The sequence below is a fragment of the Amblyomma mixtum genome, chromosome 6 (assembly GCF_055824585.1).
Source record: "Amblyomma mixtum isolate Tamu chromosome 6, ASM5582458v1, whole genome shotgun sequence".
Classification (NCBI taxonomy): domain Eukaryota; kingdom Metazoa; phylum Arthropoda; class Arachnida; order Ixodida; family Ixodidae; genus Amblyomma; species Amblyomma mixtum.
The window spans coordinates 78,423,173-78,445,216 of NC_143017.1; the positions used below are offsets into that span (position 1 = coordinate 78,423,173).

The 22,044-nt window shown below is 47.0% G+C and overlaps 1 protein-coding gene across 3 annotated transcripts in view; it reads right to left on the bottom strand.

The window, feature by feature from the left end:
• Positions 1–22,044, bottom strand: part of LOC149339465 (cell adhesion molecule DSCAML1-like) — a 240,909-nt gene that overhangs the window by 111,057 nt on the left and 107,808 nt on the right. For all 3 annotated transcript variants that reach the window (XM_089550484.1, XM_089550483.1, XM_089550485.1), the window contains one exon: positions 3,998–4,044. The gene's annotated coding sequence lies outside the window, so the exon portion shown is untranslated. The remainder of the gene's footprint in view (positions 1–3,997; positions 4,045–22,044) is intronic.

The following is a 22,044-nucleotide window of genomic DNA, read 5'->3' on the forward strand; positions in this document are numbered from 1 at the left end:
AAGGGACGAAGTACCAAAAACATTATTCTACAAGGCAAGCATAAGTATCGGCACGTCAGTACGTAATGAGGAGGTGATGAGATATTGGGGCCGGCAAATGACTAAGATCGACTCAAAAGCAGATCCATGATCATCGAACTTCTTCATGTCAGAACCAAAAAAAAAAAGAAACTGCCATTAGCGTCATCGCGTTTGGACAGCGGTAATTAGAGAACAATGCGGGGATTCAATACGAAACTTAATTTTTTGTGTTCGGATTTCGTTCATGATGAGCCCTTCGTGCACTCCAGTAGGAAGGAAGGCCCCCCCCCCCCCCCCCTCTCGTCAGAGAGGTCCAATTAATCAATTCATATTAAGTGAACGGCTGTGAGAAGCAACGTGGTCCAGCCTTGCAATGTCATCCACGCTAGAATATAAGACGCAGATCAAGGCCTTTATGTAAACGGTTATCACATTGCATGCACTTAGCGGAATACTGCAACTTCACAAAGAGCGACGCAGACTAAGGCCTTTTTTATGCCAAAGATAATCGCTATGCGTGCAGTTGGGCGGAATACTGAAACCTTACAAAGATTAACGAATTCCTAGTTGTGTTCGGTACCCGTGTTGTGACAATTCAGTGCTAAAGAAATGGCCACATTTAATACTCTTCCTATTGCACGCAATTCTGGAGCAACAAAATTTTTAACCTTTTTTTTTTTCTGTGACTGTCAAACTGTCAGAGTTTATCTGTTTAACTCGACAACCTTCCCTAATTTGCGTGGCGGTGTGTTTGAAAAACCTCGTCAACACAAGTTTGGCGGCTCCGTTCTTGCGTCTGAGTGCAAATTTCGCAATGTAAGCAGAAAAAACTTTTGAAAATAAATGCCACCTTCTCCTTTTATTTCTTTTTCTTGGGGCGGCGGAGAGTTCGCACCATCGATTTCATATTCGTGAAAATCTTGTTTTTCGAAGGTGCGGTTATCGGAAACGCGTTAGCCGAATGCTTTAACCAGGACTGAACAAGTTCTGCTAGAAGTGGTGGCTGCAGACGTGCTCGAGGGGTATTCAATCATTCCGTCCGGTAACGTCCTGTCTTCAGCTCGCGCCGTCCGAAGTGCACCAGGAATTAAAAAGGGGGGACAAAAATCAAGCAAAGTGGCAGAAAGAGCACAAAATTCAATCACGACTATTTTTGCCGCTATTGCATGCCTAATAAACCGCATTCCAAGTACCTTCGGCAACGCATGCTCCTAAATATGCTGGTATCGGCGATTGTTCTTTATGCTCTGACATGCGGTGTGCTACAGCGTAGTCAGTCCAGCAAGTGGCGAAAGTGACGCTGGCGGCGCATTCTTTCGAAAGCGAACGGAAAGATATGCAGCAGTGGTCTAATTTGTGAGGCTTTATGGAGCAAATTTCTCAAGCTAAATTCTCAAGGAATATCTGACATCCTCATGCAATCTTCCAACGAGTGCCCGGCTTATACCCTAGTCTGGTTTCTACATGCTTGAAAGGCGATCCGACAGAGGTCCATCGGCATTTGTGTCAAATGTGAAGTTCTTACGAAACTACTACAGCGACCCAGTGGCAGCTTCGGAGGACGATACGGGACGATGACTGCGGAAAGCTGAGCACAAGCGCCCCGTTGTGACCGGATGAGGAACGGCTCCATCCAGCAGTGAGGATGGAAACCGCTCTCATGCATTTAAAGTCCGGCTTCTTCGAACATCCCCGCCCGGACTTCGACCTCGCGCAAAATTCTTTTCAGCTCTCCTCCACTTGAGCTATCTCGGCAGGACAGCGTGTTTCAACACAGATGGCGCGGAACAGACAGGAGAAATCCTTCGTCGTAAAATTCGTATCATATAGTTATAGAAATCTTAGCGCAACGCTACGACGGTTGTTGAAACCAAAAGCGATGTACGGGTCGGAAAATAAGCTATGTATCGACTGCACTTCAAACAATAGAAATACTATATTATCATCTAGTAGTGAGTACCTTTATTTTCGCAGTAGACATATGATGACGACATATTTCGAAATTTTGTGAAGACACGGTAACCGATGGCAACAATCTCGTGGCTATGTGAATTTATGCCCTCATTTCACATACGACAAGGGGCTCATCATTGCGATAATAGGAGCCGAACGATATGCGTATTAAGAAATGTTTCTTTGAGTTCCGTAAAATAATTATTTGGAGCAGACTCCATGAGTTTTTTGGCTTTTGTGGGCTCCAACGCAACACAAACCTCCTATACCTACATATCTATACATACGTAGCAATAAGTGATTGCTTGCTATTATTTTCCGTCAGAGGGGCTCCCTAGATGGCGTACTGTTTAACATAGTCACTACAGGTGCGACTTTTTGCAGTGAAAAAATATTCTCCAACGCCGAGGACGTATTCAGGCCTTTGTGTGGGCGACAGAGCGCGAACAAGCGCAGCCAGTCGTACGAACTCCTCAACGAAGGCTGAAGCTTTTCCCTGAGCTACTACGCGGGAAGGCAGTAAATAACTAAAACAGACAAGAAAAATGGCTGAAATGGCCGGTTCGCAAATTGGTTCGGCACGTTTTCAGATCGCCGTGCGCAGCCGGTCGTTCTAATAATAGCCTAATAAGAGGTAATAACGGCGCCAGACCGTGCTTATAACGAGTTTCGTGATATCTGGCAATAGAAACACATTATAGAACAGCGAACGCTATGTTAGAAAAAAAGTAAGCTCAACATTTATCTAAAGCGCTAAGGCTGCTGGCGCAATCCATCCCACTTTTTTTTTCTGCCTTAGCTGAGAGTAACAGTTGCTGTGAAAGCCTCGACGAAGCTTCGATACGTTGTATTTTCGAAGTCCAGGAGAAAAAAACTTGCCACTCTAAACAAATACGTAAAGGCCGAAGACGAAAATATTTGTTTCGGAAACCACATGAGGAACCATGGCACGAACTTAGCTGACGGTCTAACAAAGGCGCACTTCTCACTAGGCGTGAACATGAATAAAAGCTTTTGTTTTCTTGTTTTCTCAACTGACTGTGCGAGTCTGATCCTGTAGAAAAGTTGTGAGTGGCGCTCGTAATGGAATGTTACGAGATGATTGTGGCTGTTTTGTTGTTTCTGATATTATTCCGAGATCCAAGGTTGTTTACATCGGAAAGAACGTAAGAATGAAGGCACTAGACGTGTGAAGTTTCTTGAAAATTGCTGGAGAAAAGGTTAATAAAACACAGTAATGCATCCCCAAAAAAAGACTAAACTATATTCAAAGCGAAAATAAGGGTTGAAGGCAACTGGCGTGCCTTCCACATTTTTGAACACAATTGATAGTTGTGTTTCAATGAACGAAAATGCCCTACGCTACACCCAGCTATTTATTTAGAAGTGCTCAGCAACTATGTAACTCCATACAAATGCCGGCACGTGCAGTTCAAAGCGCAGCTTGCTCGGAGCTGATTTTCTACGGACGCAATCATTACTTACCCATGAAAACAAATTGAGCCTGTTACGGCATCAGTATGCAACCTACCCGTTGAGTATCATTTCAAAACAGACTAATAGTTCAACTCAAGGCTTGCGTCTACGAATGTTGAAGCGGGCTTGGTATCGCTTCGTAATACAATGTTTAGCATTGGAAGACGAGTGGCAATCAGAGACTGTTAAAATAGCGGTGTACATTTAGTGAAAGTTTTTGTTGTTTCCTTTGAGACCTGTGTGCTGCAGATAGCGTGATAACTTTGTGAATTGTAAAGTGCATGCTTCGCTTTTACGGTAAGCCACGTTAGCGACACTGGAGTCCGGCTGAGTCTCATAAATGATAGCAAGTGCATTTGAAGGCCGATAGGAAAGAAAATCGCAGTAGAGTGGGTTTGATTACGCTCTCATTTTCTCCTTACCGAAGGGAATGGCGTTTGGCTGCTTTTAAAGCACCGTTATTGTACTGTTATTCAAGTTAATCTTCTTCTCGTGCCAAGCCCGAGAGCAATACTTTGGCGTCACCATAGACAAAATCAAGACTTACCAGGAACACGCTTTTCCTCCTAGGGTCCTTCAACAAGGCGGACGTTCCTGAAATGACAAAAAAAGAAAGAATTCAGGGACGATAGGAAAGAATGAATTGTAATGTGTTTTTAATGAATTTTGCTATATTCAAAAACGCTTTTATTAAGTATCCTAGAGGGAAGCACGATTTTCTGACACCGTTCTGCGGCAACATTTCCGTGAAGGAGGTTGTGATGCTCTGCGACCATGGACTGCAGGAGCTGCTTTTTTACCCGTCCGCGTTCACTGATCATTGAGTGCCCTAAAAGCGAGCAAACGAGCTCGATGACCAGCAACAAATGCCAGCTTTCTCCTTTCCTTCACCTAACTTATAACTGTGGATACTTCCGAATAAAGGGCTCTTGAGCGTTCGAGGAGAGGAATATAAAGCAAGAGGCTATACGCTGGTCGGTCTCAAAAGAGAGATGGAAAAAGCGGAAGAAAGAGAGATAAATAATAAAAGAAATTATTAAAAAGAAATCGACACCTTCGTGGAGGATGCAGGAGCTTTACCTTCCCCTTCATTTCCGGGGACAGGCAATCACACGTCACAAAAATGACAAGTCATCCCTTTTGGCCGATGGGGGAATCGGGAACGTCTTTGATCTAAGGCTGGGGTGAGGGGTTGGACAGGAGGGATGAAGAGGAAGAGAGCGAGGTGGGGGGGGGAAGGGGGGGATGAGCTTGGCAGTGTGGAATCGGTGACGCTGGGGCAGCAAGCAAGCGCTCTTCTCGAACAAAACACTGGGTGTCAAGATGCGGTGCCAGCGGGCGGCTCTCGCAGGCAGCCAAGTGCGTGGAAGAGACAAGCTCCTTCGGCAACCTCCCCCCTTCCCCCTCCACACCACCGCCACTCTATTCGCCTCGACGCAGTTCGCCTCCGGGGCTGGTTCTTGATCTAAGACCGCAGCTTCAAAGTGCGGCAATAATTCAGCAGCTCCGGCTTCTGCCGCTGCTTCTTCTTCTGTGCTGCCACAACTCCTCCTTTCGTCATTTCCGCTTCCGCTGTCCGCCGCAATGCTTTCTGCGAGAAGCGCGACCGCGAAGAGAAGACGCGACGTCCTTCCCTCCACCACCTCCCTCGAAGACCGCCGCGGCATCTTCCTGCCACGTCCGCAGACGCCGTTGCCCTTCCTGGGGCCGCAGCGGACTGGAGGCAGTGCGGGGCGGCATGCCGATCAAACACACAAACCGGGAAGCGGTGGCGTCGGACGCCCTTCCGTGGAGCGCGCCACGGTTCACGCGGTGCCAACTCCGCTAGACATCCATAACGCCCCTCTTGCACCGCTCCGCGCTGGGGAATTTTCTTTGTGCTGCCTGTCCCCCTTTTCCCCGTCTTTTCCCTACCTATCTTTGCTTATTTAGCCCCGGCTTCTTTTTCTTTTAGTACCCGTTGAATTTTTCGTTTTCTTACTACAGCAGTTTGTCCTTTCGCACCCCTTCCCCCCTTCCGCCTCACTATCCTGCGTTTGCCGAGGTTCCGCAGTTCCCCCGGCGCTGCTTGCAATTCCTCCCCTTCTCTTCCCCAACTCCCTTACTCCCGCCGCCTCGCTTCTCCGGGGCCGGCGGCATCGGAACTTGCGGGTTTTTTTCTTTAAAGGGAGGTTTGTTTTTGGCAGGTTCTCTCCCCTTGCGGGATTGGGTGCGGAGTCGACGGGTCATTTATCTGCGGGAGGTGGGAGCGGCGACTGAAGGGGAACCAGAGCAGAGGCGATGTACGGGTTCTCCGTCTTGTTCCTCGCTGTGTTTTTTTTCTCACACAGGGAACTCTACCTTCTCGTGATTGTGCAGGTGAACTGTCCGTCGGTACGGAGCGGCTAGCTTTCATTGATGACCGAGTGAACGGGGATTAACGAGCATAGAGCGATAGACTACTACTGTCATGTCACTTTCTTGTACCAGCAGAAGTAGGTAATAGGTTCATTTTAAGCGTCTATAATGCTTCCTACACTGACGTGGATGTCTCTTAGGCAGGTTTGCATTATGAGCGACAGACCTTGGACAGGGCAAAAATCCACCCCGTTTTCAATGGCTGTGTGCGTGGTCCCATTGAAACGTCACTGTTGTCCTTGTTTTTGAACTCTTCCTTCATCTTACATGACAGATTACATGACAAACATGGATCCGAGGTCCATGTTTGAAGACTGTACATACCTGCGTATGAGAGCAAAGTTGCCCATGTAGCACTGATATTACAGGAATCACATTATCCGCTATCAACCATTGCTTAGTCCATAAGCATGAGTGAAAGACACACTACATCCATGGTTCTAAATAGCATTGCTCTGTGCAAATAATGCCGATAGGCCATTTTAAATGTCAGTGCAGAAGTAACAACAGAACGTTTTCTTGCGCTAAAACGGGCTGTTCTCTTTCATACTGAGTGGCCTGGACAGTGCTTTGGTGATTTATTGTTGACTGCTTTCATATTTATGCAAACCCACGCAGCATTTCTGCCCGACTTCTGCACCTGTCGCTTAAGGTAGGGTTTCACGCTGCCTTGAACGACTCACGGTGTACACGTCGTTAGCGGGCGCACGCGTAGATTACATCCGAGTCATAAATGTTCAGTGACGGTACTCCAAACCTCGCTTCCTGAAAGCCAAAGCCACTCGTTAGACGGGTCACCGGAAAACGTTAATGAAGCTCTACTGTGGAAAAGGCCAGCCTATAGTAGGGCCGAAACTTAAGTATTACACAGATGACACTGTCGTAACATTAGAAGACCTCGGAGAGCTTGGGCGCCGAGCTCCTCGTGACACTAAACACGTCGCCTACTTAACTTGCATCGCTCGACTGGCAGAGACCCAACCGCGTTCCTCTCTCGGTGCATAAACCGCGCATAACTTTGTACCGAAGAGGAGGCTCAAAGGGATTTTTTTCCCCACTTATTTAGGGAGAAAAAAAAAATCTCGCCGGCACTTCAGATAATGAAGCACGCCTAAGCGGGCTCGCTGTCTCGAACCCCGTTTCCTCAGGCAGGTCGGTTTAAGTTAACCCCTCCCTCCTCCTTCGTCGAAAGTGGACGGTCCCCTCCCTCCGCGGCGAGAGATGAGTCATCCGGCGCGGCGCGTCGTCGTAGGCCGCCACCAGGTCACGTTGCGACAAGCCACGCGAATAAACACGCGTCTGGTGTCACGCACGCGTTAATTGAGCTAACGAGCGCCGTTTTGTACTCGAGGAGGCGGAGAGGAGGCGGCGTGCGCGTGTACCATCGCTGTAGTCGTCGTTGTCGGAGCTCGCGTCGAGAGGCGAGAACTCCACCCCCGTGCGTGGAAACACACGCGTGCATGGTACGCGTTGCGCGCGGTCTCCCGCAAACGAGCCACCGACTTCTGGCTCTCTCCCGCGCTTTCGTGAGCTCTCGCTCAAACAACGCGGAAATTTGAATCTCACCGAGGAGGGAGAGGACGGAGGTATGAGGTAGGCTGGGAAATGCGAGGGTAATAGGGGGAAGAATATGCGCGCGTCGGGAATAAGGGAGCGTGAGCCTGAAAAGGAAAAAGGAAGAAAGAGGAAGCGAGAAAGAGAGAGAGAGAGTGGTACGGGCTCGGTGCATCGCGGGGATTTGATTTATGGTGTCTGTGGTTCCGTTATGCATACGCCCGTGCGAACACGGACCAGCAAACGGGCAAAGCTCCTGTTCGCTCGCCGCGCGCTTTTTCCGTGCTTTGTGTCATTTCCTTTATTCCTTATATTTTTTGCCGCGTCTTCGTCCTCTTCACTCTTGCTTCCCTCCCTGGCATGAGAAAGAGGCTTGGCTGGCAAAGCGTTTTTAGCGCCGAAGAGACAGACACGACGCAAACGAAACGCTAGGACGACTTTCTTTTTCTCTCGAAATCTCGCTGAAGGGCAAGGAAACGAAGCAGGAAGAGAACGATGGAATTATGAAACCTTGAAAGAGAAACAGCGAAGAAAAAACGCACGAAGCCCGAAAAGTGGGAGCAGCCAGAAATCAAAGCAAGGGTGTGGTCGGCTTGGAGAGGTTTTTTTTTTTTCAGCCGCCAAAATTTTGGGGTGCACGCTTGGCCGAAATGGTCTCCGTGTGGGTGTCCCGCCGGAGCATGGAGACAAAGAGAGAGACGGTGAGAAAGTGGTTATAAAGAGTGTAGGAAAGCGGTGGAGAGAGAGATTAAAGAGGGAAGAAGGGTAAGAAAAAAGAGTTCTCCGCTTCTTCGTCTGCGCGAGAAAGCGCTTTTAATGCGTCGCGGGCTTTGCACGGTTGGCGTGTCTTTAGTCTTTATAGGTTTCTTGCGTGTCGGCTGTCTTTTCCTTCTCCCAGCTCATTTCTATGGCACCTCGTGCACACCTGGTCCTCCTCTCCTTGCTTCAGGCATAACTCAATCTCTCCTCCTTCCCGCTTTCCGTTTTACGCCCCCCCCCCCCCCCCCCCCTCCTTGCGTGAGCGCGTGCCTTCTTGAAAAGCGGGCGGAAGCCGTTGTGTGAAAGCGGAGCCGCTGAGGTAAGTTAATGCTCTGCTTTGCTTAACGCGTGTCTCCGTAACAGCAAAGCTTTGCCGGAAAGGAAGAAGAAAAGATGAAAGAAGAGCGAAGCAGAAGCGAAAGGAAACGTGGTGCACGTGGACGCTGCAGGCAAGAAAAAGAAACGAGCGGAAGAAAAGAAGAGTAAAAGCCAGCGCTAAAGAGGAACACCTTTTACTAGTGTTGCGGAGCTGAGAGGCTTCGGCAGCGCACACGTTTCGCTGATACCGGCACATAAATTTTGTATGCCTCATGTTGGAAGGCATTTGTTTTCGGGCGGGGAGTAATGACATACCGAGCGGTTGCGAGATGTGGTGGATACCGCAGCAAGTGCATTCAGGCTGTTTTCCTTCTTTTCTTTTCGTGTATGTCGACAGCCTTCTTCTTGAATAAGTTCCTCGCGAAGTGATAGTCTTCTCCTGGGGAGCCAAGATGTGCTTCGTATATTGCGTCATGTTTTCGTGCAATCGCCATTTCATGACATTACGTGAAAGCTGGAGTGTTGAATGACTCTGAGTGTCTTTATGGCTTAATCGTGAGTGTGTACAACGCTGCGGCTTGCCAGTAGGGATCGCATCTTGCCAAAAAACAAAACAGCGCCAACCGAAATGGACTTTTTCGCAAGAGTGGGCTGAGAGCATCGTCTTACATGCAGTTCTGCAACACTTGTTATGCGCTTTTTTCTTCATCTCGTTACTTTTCCTGGGATTTTCGCTCCGCATCATCCATGCCTTTCCCTCTCTCTCTCTCTGTGTGGTCTTCGCTCAGCATAGTATACGTCAAAGTCAGCGTTACTGCGTTGGGCTTTACCCCTTGTGGCGGTGCGGTAGTAGCTTGCTATCGAAACCTGCACAGTATGAACATCTTGCGTAAAAGATTAAAGCGCCCCAGAAATTTCTTCAAGGTCACTGACAAAATGAGATCTTGTTCAAGATGTTGGCGTCATCGAAGTCCATAAAAACATCATCCAAGCAGGAGACGAGAAAATATGCTCGCCATGTAGGTCAGACGTTCATTTAAAAGAGGTTGTGCCTGGTCTACCTGCTAAAACGTGGGAGTCAAAAATGCACCAATAGTTCACAGCTGGGACACCTTGCTGCTGCTTCACATTACCTGTAACATGCATATATACGTGTAGGCTGCATGCTTCCTAACTGTTTCTTGGACTGGGATGGTGTGCCGAATGACTTGAGCAACACCCAGACTCCAGACCAAACGACGCAGATTGCACGGAAGGAAAAAGAAAATTAGTTGCTTTCACTCGACGAAAGAAGGCATTCGTTTTGAGACTTCTCGACTGATGACTGTTAATCTTTATCAGTGCAGTTACGTTCACTGGAGGACAAAGCCTTTTACATTACTCTAATTAACCCTGTGTCGCCAGCTGCGGCCCCCTCATAGGCGCAAACTTTCTATTTTCATCTGGTCACCTGAGTCTTCACCGTCTCCTGCTATGTTTGCAGTCTCTTACATATTCATACAGCGTGAGTTTAACGTACGTAAGCCAGTGTGTGCCAAAACTGTTATTTAGTACCAGCGTACCAGGCCAACTTGGCATACAAAGCAGTGAGGCATTAAGATGTGAAACCTCAACTCATGGGGTCTTTGAGAAATTTGAAATAAATAAATAAATAATAAAATTATCGGGTTTAGACTTCAAGGTTGGTGTTTCACTAAAAGCTGAGCGAAAACAAGCAGAGAAAAAGATAGCGATGAATGTCGTTAAAACACTTAATCTGTGTGCGTCCTATTTAAAAAAAAATAGTTCCCGACGATTTGCTCAGCAGACGACGAGCGATGCGTTTGAGCGTGTAAAATGACCACAGCCTGGATTTCTGGTCGCTCTAATCGTCAGACAAGCATTCATGCACAAATGTGTGTCTGGCTGAATATGCCTGACTGCTGTATTTTTTTTTTTTTATTTATTAATACTGCAATCCCAGGAAGGGATTTTCGCAGGGTGAGCATACAGAAAATAGGTAAGTACAAATATTAAGAAAAAAAAAGTATAAAGGCCACAAATTAATTGTCGGTTATCCTGGAATTTCATCTTTTATAAAGCGAATCTGCGCCTATTGACAGTTCGATGACAAAACGCACTATTTTTACGCATTTCCGCTGCCTTTGGAGCATAACTTACCTTCAAAGCTAACTTTAAAGAATTGTAGCTCGCGGCGACGTTCCCCTCTTATGTAATTCTGTCTTTCTTTGGCCCGTGTCAGTTTTACGTCCAAATAACGGTGAAACAAAAAGAGAAAAACCGGCCAACCGCGTTCTTTATCAACAACTCCAGGACGAGTCAAAACGAACAAAAACAAACAAACACGCATCCGAGAAGATACTGCGGATGCGAGAGTCCTCACCCGAGTGTGCCCCTCGAGTCAAGACGAGAGCGAGGTTACTGGAAAAGAATTTAAAAAAAATGGCGACAGAGGGGGAGGAGGGTGCGGTGCAGCAAAGAAAAATGGCGCGAGGTACTGAGGCGCACGACAGTGAGGGTGATCACCGCTCAGACAGCATCGCGTAGTGCACGTAGTGTGCGGGGCCTGCGTAGGATAGTAGGGTGTGGCCAGGAAAAGAAGGCATGCCCAAACCTTTGGAGAAAATGGTGAGCCCGTCTCTCTCGGCGGGGCCGCGCTCTTGAACCAGAAGAGAAACACATACACGCACGGCGAAACGGGATGCCTTTGGCACCACTCTCTCTCTCTCTCTCTCTCTCTCTCTCCCTATCTTCCCTTTCCACTCTTTTTGTCACTCTTGCCACGCTGTGTCGCGCGCTGTGTACGGGCAGGCGAAGAAAATAGGAGAGTACTCCTGTCTCGTTCAATTCAAATGGAAATGCACGATAGGATTTCGGCACTGAGACCCGGCTCTCCGCCGGAGCAAGAAGATCGTCTCGGAATCTAATTTAGAAACTTCGAGGAAAGGCACAAGTGAAGTGCGGGCAGGAATGGATGCCGCGGCTCGTATGTGTGCGGGAGATTGTACCTGCTTTCGAGATGTCTAAAGAAAGAAAGCGTCGAGGAGGGGAAGAGGTGCGAGTGGACGTGAGGAGGATGGAGAGGTTTGCTGCGAGAAGCAACGACGAGGGAAGAACTGCATGAGTGAAGCTTCGGAGTATCGCCTTCTTCGTAGTCGATGAGCGAGGATGGCTTTCAGCGAGCGACGAATACCTTAACGCGCCTCTTCAGGACCGGTGCGCTTAAGCCAGTCAATTCGGGGGATCTTCCGTGAATTTGGTTAATGGAAACGGTTGAAGGTGTGATAGTTACAAGCAGAGTTAAACGCCTTTTGTCCGCTGTTTCTTTTTTCTCGTTGAAAAGGCAGACTCGTGTTAGAAAAAAAAGCTTCGAAGAGTCGAAAAGTGCGAACAGCTTGTTTAGTGGGATGTCTCCTCAATTCTTCGAAACTTAATTCACTTTTGTTCTTTTGAATTTCTACGAATCACTTCTCGGGCAAACCGAATGAAATTTTAAAATACAAAGGAACGGTAGGTTACAAAAATGCAGTAATTCCATTGTAAGATAATCTCGTCTCCGAAAGATTTTTCCCCATTCTAGTTTTATGTGTCGCGATATCTCTTGGAGGTCGTTTTCAATGAAGGGCGATTCGTAGTTGGACCTATTTTTGGCTTAGCGTATTTGCATACACACGTTCTTACGTATGTCGCTTAAGCAGTTCATACGCGCTAGTCACGTAGCCAGTCACAAAGCTGGTTATTTCTGCCATGCGCTTAAACTATGATTTGCGATAGTACAACATTGCACGCGATCCAAGCACACGCTATATCCAAGCTCACGCCATCTAGGTAAGCGTATCGCATGAGTTGGCGTATTTCGAAATTGGCCCGGACTGCCACCGCTCAAAGGCATATGACAATGCTGGCTAGTTAGCCACTAGGCGGCAGTCATGCTGCCACGGTAAACCGGCATTCAACGACAAAAATAGGTGTACTTAACTACAACATATTCCTTACTGACTAGAAATACAAGCTCATATGTGTAGAGGATATCACAGAAGTTTTAGTTTTTTTTCTTCTCTAAACCTTCTCGACGTTGTCGATTTCGCTCCGAGCTTTCCGTTTTCTGGTGAGCGAGATGGCAAACGGGGCAACCGTGGGCGATCATCGCTAAGGACGAACGCAGCCGAGTAGGGCTAAATCGATGCGGCAGTTTTCTCTGTCTCATTGCGTGACGCTCGCCCGCCATGTCTTGATAGACGTTGCCCGCGCGCGCGAGGCAGATAGGGGAACAGTGGCGCTGTCTGCCCTCTCCCCCCCCCCCCCCCCCCCGCCCCCTCCACACTCGTCTTCTCTTCCCGCGTCGTTTTCCCCAAAGACAGAAGCACGGAAGATTTCCCCTTTTCCCCTGCCCTCCCCACACAGCTGGACCTCGCTCACAACAGTCGGGAAAAGTAAGAAGTAAAAAGAAAAAAATAAAGACAAACACGCTGCGCCGTTCTTTTCCCTTCAGGACGAATTGGAACAAGCTATAGGAACAATCGGGGAAACCGCGCGAGTGCTTGGGAAAGTAAAAGCAAACTAGAGATGAGACGATCCGCAGAGGGACTAGAGGTTGTCTTGAGGGTGAAGGGGATTGGACGGTGTGGGGTGGGAGGGACGTAAGAGGAACAAGACCACAATACGTATGGGTGCCAACCCCCTGCTACCCAGAATAGTGCCACTGTTCAATGGGCTGGACGAAAGCAGCGTCTTCTTCACGAGGCCCCGTATTCGCTTGTCGGCTGGGTTGCTATCTCAATCCCCGCTACAAGCGGGCCTTAATGTGTGTACTTACTTCTCGATTTTTCTTTTTTTTTCCTGGCGGAGAAGTTGATCCTTGATACATTGTTTTTCGCTCCGTCGGCGTGGTTAGGCCTCGTCTGGCAAGTCGGGGATGTCCCGCAGGGCTAGCGTACGCTTCTAGGAGACGGCGACCGATATATTTTCATAATTTCCGAGTGAGGCGAGGGGCATCGTGAGGCGCGCTCGATAGATGACGGATTGATCGAGCCTTTAATAGTTATCTTTCCGATTCACCGGGGTGCCTAATAATGAGTCGTTTGTCTTCATCGTCTCGGTAAAGGCGGAGTTGTTGCGGAACAAATGCAGGACCAATATTGAATTTAAGGGAGACAAGCCAGCTCCTGACGGGGCTGATTCAAACACCCGGAAAACCGGCTTTATACTCCCTGAAAACGATACTTGCACGGTGGGTTCAGGCTTACGTAGTGGAGCCCTGTTCATAAGTAAGTCTTCTAGCTCCGCTGCCTTTACTTCCGTTACCGTCTTCTATTGCCAAGTTCTAAAAGAAAATTGAAGTCTGCAAGTAAGAGGCGGCAGGTTCATTGACCTGTTAGGTCGGGTAAGCCTGCCGAGATGAAGATACTCGCAATAGCGCTGAATGACGTCACAGGAGGAATAAAATAGTGATCTTTTTTACTTAGGTGCCCAGTCCATTAACCAGCATAATCCACTATCCAGGAGAATGCATTTTTGCCAGGTTGATTCGTGTTCATTAACGTATTTATCACACTCAAAGGATATGGCGTTTCAAAGGAGTAAACTTAGTAAATTTAACTACTGAGGCACGGGGCGCCTCAGAGATGAGTAGGAAAAAGTAAAATGCATAAACGCAATCAAACTGACTGAACTACACTGTCATGGGCATAGTCGCTTCAGAAAGAAAAAAATTATTAACTTATGATCGATCGTAGATTTAAGTGCAAGAGAAGGTGAAAACGAAATAGCTAAATAAAATGACGAAAGCGAGAAATATTAAATAAAATGCACTGAAATTATCCGCGTAACTAGGAAACCGTGACGAACCCGTAGAAGATGTCAGAAAAGGAATAAAACAATATACATTTCTTAAAATGAAATGCAAAAACAGCCCATTTATTGAGCTCTCACGGAGGCAGGAAGGAGGTCTGAACAAAAACTGTCGAAAAACTGCGTAGTCAAGATTTCAAACTATGGCATTTTTAACCGCTGGAATGTCTCACAATAGCAAAGTATGGCTGCGGGAACATGGCGATATAGTAATGAAAAAAAAAAAAAAATGTCCGAAGTGAAATCTGGCAAAAAGTAAAATTTGAGAAAGGAAAACTTCGAAATAGCCTTGATATACAATACACATCGTCGTACAAAAATGCTTTAGCGTGCAGTGTTCGTTATAAGATTTGCACCTTCTTTTGGGCTCAGCTCAGAAAAATTCATAACATAAGAGTAGCGCAAAACCAGGACGACGGACACAAGGGGAGAGAACACACACCAACAACACAGGCGCTACTATTTCCACTATTTCCTCCCTGGTGAATCAGAAAAATCGCTCCGTGATTGCTCTACATAAATGAAATCTGCCTATGCCAAAAACGCCACACTTGCCTTGTTTCGTTTAGCAGTGCCTTTCGACCCATTTGTACAGGGGGCCAGATCTTTAGCTGGCGTGCGCGATGGCCGCGTTTTCCCTGCTCCTGCAGCTTATGACTGAGAAAGCTTGCGCAAATATCAAATCAAATATAGACTTACTAAGCCCGTGCTTAATAGTGACCTTCCCGAAAGTTTGCTTTTTCGCAAAGCGCAGGAGCGCAAGAAAAGCAGCCGTCGCGCACGCCAGCTAAAGATTTGGCCGCTTGTACGTTCTGCCACAGTAATGTTTCATTTTCAACTCGATCATGTAACCTACCGCTGATAGGAATGAGGCGAAGAACTTCCTTTCTCACAGTCCTTGTGATGCGTCAATGCTGTGTGCGACATGTCCATGATAAGGCCATTGCCTTTCTGATTATAGGAATTCATGTTTATTTCCGAAAATTGCCATGTGTTCTATGTATAATACTCATTTCAGATATTTTCTCGGCGGAGGCTTTAGTTGCGTAGAAGAGTAGAGCGCAACCGGTTAATATTGTTCTGACAGTTAAGGAAAAGCCGTATTTTTGTGTGTTTGTGTGTCGAGCGCGTTGAGTACATAACGAAAGAGCCTATAGTTGAATAAATTCTTCTTGGATAATTTAAAGGCTGACAACCAAAATAATGTACGAAAAGGGGAGGTCTAAACCGTAGAAAAAGGATAAAGAGCGTGATCTGAAAATCGGCTTTGAGAACATATCATCATGCACAATTTCAGTAGACTCCTTTTTAACAGAATAGCGGGAGAGGAATACGATTTGAAAAGAACAATAAGGACCCCATTCTCGTGATGCGGTCAGCCCTGCGCACGGCATATAGCAATTCGACGGGGTTATAAATTGAGTGCTTTCCAACTACGCTGCGCTGAGAGATTTTGGCGTGTCTGCTAATTTACACGCTTCTCGTAAGCACGATGACCCTTGATTGTAAAAACCACATATTCAGGGGTAACGTGTTAGTCACGGGCGACCCTGTAGAACAAAACTGTTTTGCACGGAGTGAACAAAAATAACACCACAGTTATCTTTAAAGCGCCACTATTCTCTTTGCGCTTGGTTAAAGTTTCCTTCTTCAGCGTCTTCCGAACCTTGCGACGCTCGGGGGAGCTTCTTTCGCAGTCACCTGGCCATCCATCCTGGCTGGCAAGCCATCCCGCACTTATCTCAATGAAATGCGCCGATTCGACACAAAGCAGCAGGAAGCGACCTGCTTTTTGGTCGCAGCTACAAACACCCTCCCCGTTCTCTGCATGAGCAGGCACTGGGGCTGTTTGTCTCATTAGCGCCCGTGTTGCGCATTAAGCAGCCGGCAGTGTTCGCGCGCTGACCGGCGAAGCAGGGGTAGGGGCAGGGACCGCGTGCTCCTAAGTGTCTTTTTCGCTCCTCGCATCGCTCGCTTAGGGGGAGGCTGGTGTTTCGTCGTCGTCGTCGTCCGGGATGCATGCGCGGGAAGGAGGTATTGATCGGCGCAGGGACCGATGTCCCGGCCCGCCCACGACACGCGAAGATAGCACCCGGTGTGCCTTCAATCTTTTCCCCTTCCGCCGAGGAAGTCGCTCCGGCGGCCCAGTCGCTTCTCTTCATGCATTTACGAGACGGCCGCAGTGCCGGAGTCCCTCAGCCGAGCTGCTGCCGCGGTCGAGTCTAGAGACACGTGGGAACTGCCTGCGACGCAGGGAAGAGAGAGAGCAAAAAAGGAGAGAGAGTGGGTGTATCGAGTATCGAGGAGGTATGCACGTGCTCCGACGCTGTTATTCGGTGCGCCGGCGCGTTCATGTAGAGGATTCAGCGGCGACTATTCGCTTGTAACGTAACTGCGTTTTCTGGCGCGCTTTCAATGTATGCTGGGTTGGTCACTTTTTTTTTTCAATGAAGTTTATTTTTTATAGAAATGCTCAAACATCTGAACGCGCTGTATTTGGAACTGGGTTATTTGACCGGCTCGATGTTTTGTCTAAGCTTATTCGTATCCCCACCTTCCTTCCTCCTCTTTATACCTCTCTCTCTATTCGTGTCGAACAGATGCTTAGAATGTTCTTATTGAATTCTAAGCTGAATATTTTTGAATTTTCTATCCGAAAAGTGTTGTTTATTGGTACCGTATGAAACGCCAGGCTGAGATTTCTTCCATTTCTTTGCGATGGTTTAAAAACACAAGGGAAGCCAGAGTCGGTGTAGGGTTATTTTTTTTAATAAAACTGGAAACACTTTACGTGAATTCTACGTTATTTTACGTGTTCCGTCCTGTGCACAACAAGATGGTTGCACAGTCAAAGCGAAAAATAGAGGAGAGGAGAAAAATGAAATGCCCCACTTTGACGAAGTTGCACGAAATCGGGACTTTTCTGTATTTGTTACATCTTCTGCTTCGAACTGTTTTTGAAAAGCAGCCCGCAAAACGCACTTTATCTTAACGAAAAACTATAGGAGCGAAATCTGCAAAATACGTTTGCGACAGGCGCGGTATTTAAGTGGTTCAACCTCAATAAATTTTGTCGGCGTATTTTCGTATGGGCAAGGTGAAAAAAGTCAAAGGACCGCGCCTTAATGGACACCAGATGCTTATTTTGTGGGCAACATTTTAAATGCACATCGACCTTTCTATAGAGTGCACTCCAGAAGAGATATCCTGGCCTGTTTAGGTCTCTCATTAAAATAGCACGCGTGGCATTCTGCCGTTCCTCGCTTTGTATTGACCGGTCCGCACCATCACCGACATTGATTGGTTTATGAAACGAGCGGCTGCTTCGCCAAAGCGATAGGGATATTCAGCAGAAGTTAATTCAGCGTAGCCATCTCGAATGAAGATTGGTTCTGGTGTTATTATTTGAAGGTATACACTTCGAAGTGCATGAATGCGGAACCAATAACAAAAAGAACACCGAGAGGTGGGATCGATCGTTTTCATCCCATGGAACAGAGATATGAAGTGTACGCCTTCGCGCGCTTTTAAAGGGCAACTGCAGCAGTTTTCTCACCTGAACTGATTTAGAGGCAGAAAGCTGGGCTTGTTGGTGTTTATATTGAAAGGACATAGTAGTAGCGCTAAAAAATAAACAGGGACGACAGGGTAGAAAAAAACAACACAGGCGTTAGACATCTAGATGATGATGATGATGTCCTAAGGCTTAATGGCGCATACCCACGGCGGGGGATTGGCCGACATCTAGATGTCTAGCGCCTGTGTTGTCTTCTTCTGCCCTGTCGTCTCTGCTTTTTAGCGCTACTGCTATGTCCTCTCAATTAATTTTGCTGAAACTTTCATGGTACATCCTCCGCAGTTTTCTAGTATTTTGCAAAGAAATTTCACAGCCGCGCGGAGTCCTAATCCACAGCAAATGGATCTTAAAATTTCCCATTTCGTAGCCTCCTGTGGGGTTATTTCTACGGGCAACCTTGTGGTTGTGTCGTCAGAGTTTGCATGCTCGTTAATATTCGCTGTGCCTTCGCTGAAGGCCAAAATTTTGAGCTTGTTTTTGGTCACTTCAGACAAAAAATGAACGAAGTTGTTGCATACAGTCGCCTAGTTTAGCAAATTAACGCGCACACGGTAAGTTTTGGGACAGTATCCGGGAAGTCATAGGTTGGTCTTTCGTGCCGTCATGGTTTGGTCAAAAACCAGTTTCGGTTTCCTGGTTTATGCTTTTGTAAAATACTTCTGCTTCGTAGTTTGAAAAACTTTTTTTTTGGTGCCGGAGAGAGTGGTCTGTAAAAATGTGATGTGATTCTGAATTTATAATGTCAAAAAAAAAAAGTCCAGAGTCACCCTTTAAGGAACCAAGATAGTTGATAACAAAGTAAAGGTGACTACCATTATGACTTGAAAAGAGGCCCTTCATGAGTCAGTATATTTTTAGGAATGTTCTAAACAAGTGGTAAGCAGATAAATAAAAATAAAAGAGGGAGACAATTATGAGGAACCGGGTTATTTTTTACCGATTAAACAGCATAATAAAGAAGGCTCGAATGCGGGGGGGTGTAGGAATGCCACATTTTCGAATAGGAATCCATTATATGAATGGTTAATTATCTACGAATATCAAAGAATGAAAGTGAAATGAGTTTATTCGCTGCAGCAATCTTATTTCACATCCTGCAACATTGAAGTATACTGAGTAGTAGACCCATATGCTGTAACGCTTGCTGTAACGCTTGCTGTGACGCTTGCTGTAACGCATGCTGTAACGCTGCTTCGAGAACACTGCTCGAAGCAGCGTTCAAAACAGGATCCAGTGTGAACTGTTCATTGTCTAAATTCAAAAGAGGTTAGGGCAGGTCACATAACTTTCGTTTGCATCGGCTGCTTATCTCTTCTTTCATCTACTTTCGCATGTCGCCGTAAAAGCCGCGAGATCCAGCAAAGTCGCCGCCTTGAGGCGAAGCACTGAGCCCTCCTTGGTGTAGATGGCAACTCGAGTCGTTTTCTAGTCAGCAGCGTGCACGCGCGCGCGTAGGGCATGGATTTATAGTGAGTTCTGTTTGTTCCGCGGTTTAAATATGTTCCTAATTTCTCGCCCGCCTCGTGGGAATAAAATGTGAACCTATTATCATGCTGCTCTGCAATGAAGGCAAAAAATCCATGTTGAGTACGTCATGCGTGATCATCACGTGCTACGTCAGCCTTCTGCGGTTCAGGTTCATTGCCGCACGACGCCTCAAATACATCGACGATGGCGTTGGGTTGCATGCCTAACCGAATGACCAGGTCTCGGTGCTAGGTTGCCACCTTCTGCGTTGGTAGGTTCTGATGGCATCAGAAAGTCACGTGACCTCTCTCGACCAATCACGATGACCAATCAGTGCAGGTTGTGATGACGTCACAAGGTAACGTGACCTCTCTCGACCAATCAGAGAATATCGCTGCAGAGAAACCGGAAACCTCTTGACAACCTAAATGCTGTCTCATTAATAATGGACACAATTTGTCACCGATTTGTGTTATTACCACAGGTCTTCTATTTAAGCCACCATCCGGCGCTGTCCGGCGTTGGCCAGACAAATCTTGATTGGCTGGCGCGCAGTGACCTCATCAGTGACGTCACCAGAGCGGTGAAATTTCATTGGTTGGAAGGAAGTGATGTCCAGGTTTGCCTGTATGAAGCCTCCATCTGCCAAGCGTGGCAGATGGTGTACGGGAAGAACTGTAGAAAATTATTGCTCGGGGAGAACAACATCGGTCTAAAAAGCTTCACCAGACCCGTTCGGCAAATACATTAAAATCTTAGAACGCATTCGCATTGCCAGCGCAGAATGCAGTTAGATGTCCCTGTCTTTTACTCACTTTATTGCATTAACAACGAAGCAGCAACACAGAATCCTGAAACGAGGATAAAAGAAAGCTAGACTGGCAGTGTCAGCATTATGGCTATATGTAAAAAAAATCTAACGTATCCGGTGCGCTGTAGTAAAATCAACAAATATAAATGCCACATGACAACAGGCCTGGGAATGGCGTCCAGATATCGAAGACGCTGCACTCTCCATTGGTTTATTCTTCGCCAACGGAGCTGCACCTGAACGCGAAAGCCGCAAGAACGACGCTGTTTCTGTGGTGCGCAAAGCACCGCATACGAAAGGCACAAGCGAAACAAGCTTGCACCCCGCAGCGATGTTATTGTTCCCGAAAGCTGCGACCCGCACGAAAGCTTGCCTGCAATGGCGAGGTGGTGCGTGGTGAAGCCAAGAAAAAAAAATAAAAGGGATCTTGGTGAAAAAAAAAAAGAGAAAATCTAATGGAAGACCAAAATAACCCGCCAATATTTTTTTTTTTCCTGGGTGCCTTTTTCTGGAGCCTTCCCCGAATATTGTTTTTCTTTCTGTTTTCTTACATACGGCTCTGTGTTCTGGTAGTTAGAATCTTTATTTTTGCTATTTTCGTTTTCTCGACCAGCAAAAACGATCGCCCCGGAGCGACTACTTCCGGCCATCGCCTATTTCCGGTTGCCGTCCAGTTAAACAGATCTCGCCGGAGTCGAAGGAAGTCAAGAGGCGGCAATCGTTTTCGGGGTTTCGGCAGCGGCCTCGCGCTTCAGCGTAGGCTAATTGTTGTCGCGTTATCACTGCTCTCCCAACGCCGCGGCTTGGATCGTAGAGCTCGCCAAGCCCTTCGTCCTGTGTAGTACGCTTACAGCGCCACTCGAGGAACGAAAGAAACGAGTAGAGAAAGTAAATGGCGTTCCCCTTTTCTGTTTCCTTTTTTTTTTTTTTTTTGCGTTGATACAGCAAGGCGTTACGGTGCTTCCGGAAACGTCAGTGCTGCGCTTTCGTTCGTTCCGCGGAAAGCAGTGAGGCTAATATCGAACGAGTGATGAAAGGCAACGGTCTTTTCTTTTTTATTCGACGGAGGCCGGGAATAAGTATTTGTCAGACCCGATTTCTTTACTGCAGTTACCAAAATCAAGACGTTAATCAAGATGTCAGCTAGCAGTCGGGACGAAGAATGTAATGTTGTGATGTAATCTTGTGTCTTGTGATGTAATCTGCGAACCTAAACAATTACAACCCGTTAAACATATATGAAGAAAACGTTGCCAGTGAAGTGGGTGCAACAACCACAAACTCAAGCAAGTAGTCCCCGCTAAGAAAAAAATTACCGACGATTACGTTACTTCCTAATGCGAAATTTGAGCGCAGCAAATAAGCTGTTTCACCTTTTCGATAGATTGAGGCAAAGAAATCGAGCAACACATGTATGCGCTATCACAGAATTTTTTTTTTTATTTTTCACACGTATTCCTTTAACAAAGACTCCACTAACAGTTCTTGACAGTCATGAAGGAAGCTTTGTGGTCGGAGAAATAGAGTGATATATGTTCGAATTGGTACACCAATGCTTGATTCTCAAAGACGAGATCTATACAAGTGCCTCGCGAGGTTGTCACAGCCGTGGGACGCGTTACGAGCGAGAGGAACGGGATGTTCTCCCGCATAAGTGTTAGGAAATTGCTGTTTGTCTTTATGTCAACATTAAAGTCCCCCACTACTAACATCGGTGTGGATCGATGGACGGTTAATGCGAGTTGCAGGAAGTGCACGACGTCTTTCGTGAGTGCGATAGGGGCGAAGTAGGCAGCTACTACCAGCAAGCCGTTGGGCAACTTTGCGGCGCACAGTTCGCCAACTTCATGTGACGTGCCAA